Genomic DNA, 2,619 nt, shown 5'->3' on the forward strand with positions numbered 1-2,619 from the left:
CTTTAGGTTTCTGGGATCCTTGGAATACAAGGAATTCAGAAAGCCAACTGGTTTTCAGAATCTTAGATTTTATTTAACCCCTTCTTCCCATGGTGTCATCAAAACAAGGCTCTGGACATCCCCAGCCTGGTTCACCAGGTGGAATTTAACTGAAGCTTGTGTAAGTCATAAAGGTAAGTTCCCGCTGTACAGCCTCCTGCAGTCCCCCCCACCCACTCCCCCACTGTGACAGCCTCATCCCATGATAGGCAACCAGCATGTCCTATGGAGAGAAGGGAAGAGCCAGCCAGGCGCTGAGGCCTGTGACCCACTGCAGGAGCACCTGTCATCAAGGTCACAGGCCAGCTGGTTTACTGCCTGCACTTGTTGCCATGAGCTCTGAAAGAGTTCCAAGTAGAATCCAGCTCCAGTTATAATCTTAGCACCCGGCATTTGGCCTACTGACCTCCTCCACTTCTAAGGTCATTTCTCCATCAAGCTTCATCAAACTCCATCAAACTCCTGGTGGTCATATCAACTGGAAGCCGTGTGTCTTCGAGGGCTGAGGAAGACCCAGGTGAACACCGTTGGTGGTCTGCCCAGTGTCCACTCTTCCGGGTTCCTCCCTAACTGAGCAGGAATTGTGTTAGGGGCTCAGCCCTCCTCTCCAAGCTCTCGTGCATCTCAGGAAACCCAGCCTCTTGAGATCAGAAATGGATCTAATAGGTCTGGGTACAGTTCCACTTCCTTAGTCAGGCATCGATTCAGGAATGGGCCCTTCTCAATTCAGGTCTATGCCATACGGAGGGAATTCTGCAGGTGCGACAGTCAGAAAAATCTCCTCACTCAGTTGGCTAGGAGAAGAGACAGAGGGAGGGAATAAGAGAGATGGGAGGGGGGGAAATTTAGGGGGGAGGCCAAGGTGGGGGGTCTCTGTGGGCCACAGTGGTCTACACAGGATACTCATCACCTAAGGATGAGGGCAGCTCTGAGGGCAGAAGAATTTAGAAGGAAACTGGATCCTTGATTAAAAAAAAATGTTGACCTGCTTAATCAAATAATTTTGAAGTCTGACTTGTTTTTAGATATTTTATCCTATAGGAGCCTATAAATTTTCTTTATTATCTGATCCAGTTTGAGAAGCATCTGTTCCTAGCAAAACAAAAGCATTCTAGTAAGATATCACAGTTTTAAAACAATATTGATAACATCGAAACATAAAGTTCGTTATTTTGCTTTTTCACTGACCACTTTTCATGTCGCTAGATAATCTTTATGAATTTAATTTTGTATGTACATTACCGTATTTTGAAAATGCATTCTAATTTACTTATCTGCTTACATATTTTTGGTAATTAGATTATTTCCATTCTTCGCTATTATAAATAACACTGAGGGCAACATCTATAAACAATTCTACTTAGTTCCTTCAGAAAAATATATTGGCTTAAAAAAAAACTTTTTGGAGGCTCTTGATGTTGCTAAATTGCTTTCTAGAAGGAGTAAATCAATTTATATTCCCAATAGTGTGGTATGAGAGAACGCATCTCGCCACAGTGTAAATCATAGGCAATTTACTACAAAGAATGGTATTCCTGTCCTCGCTGAAATGCTTTGATTACCAGTGACGCTATTATTATGTTCCCTTCATTTACTAGTCACATATATTTTTCTTGAACAAATTACTCATGTTCTTACTAATTTTTTAATTGAAGCTTTTATATTTCCCTGCAGATTTGAAGACTCTAGGATTAATTCTTGCCTAATTGGTACAATAAACCATAAGTTCATAATTGATTTAGTCCTCCATTTTTTTAGGCAGGTTTCGTTAAACCCATCTTACAAGAGGGTGAAGGCTCGGAGGCTAGGTAACTCTGTAGTAGTCACCAAGGTGTCTCGAGTCCACATACAGGTGCCCACACAAACAGTAGTTTGGCCTTTCCATTGAGTGGCCCAAATGTCACCTGGGCTGTGCTTGTTTTCCTGTAGGTCGACCTTTATATCTGGGGAATCATCTTCATGCAAAAGAGATATTGCTACTTCAGTTTAGAAAAAGATGAGCTGTATATTTTCTGCTAGATATGTTTCTTAAGCTCATGGTGACACACAGTGTCAGCTCCCTGAGACAGTGCTCCATTCCCACCAACAGAGACTCCCACCCCATGTGGCAACTGCCACGGTAAATCCAGATGTACCTACGTGGGAAAGCAGGCCAATACCTGCACCACCTACTTCTTGCTCATTAGCAATCACAGGGTTAATTACATCCAAAGTTGGGATTAATCACTGACAGAAGCAGTAACAGGTCACTCTGAACTCTCATTTTCTAGAAATTCTGAAAGTAACCCAAAGGAGGAAAGTTGAGGCGTTCATCAGTGCTGCTGACTACAGATCAGTGGTTTGGGAGCTTCACGGAAGAACCACCCCCGTGCAGTTTTCAAAACCCCATCCTCAGCCCATCCCCCAAACCAGCTGAACCAGGATCTCTGAGGGTGGCATCGGGCACTAGCACGGTTTTAAACTCTCTAGGCAATCCCATGTGCAACCAAGTGTGAGCTCTAGTGCTGTAGACTCCCACTGCCAGTTTCTTCCCTTGAAAAGGAAACCCTGTGCCCTGAGACTCAGGAACTCCCCAGGAGA

This window comes from Urocitellus parryii, chromosome 5 (genome assembly GCF_045843805.1).
Source record: "Urocitellus parryii isolate mUroPar1 chromosome 5, mUroPar1.hap1, whole genome shotgun sequence".
In the NCBI taxonomy this organism is placed as follows: Eukaryota; Metazoa; Chordata; class Mammalia; order Rodentia; family Sciuridae; genus Urocitellus; species Urocitellus parryii.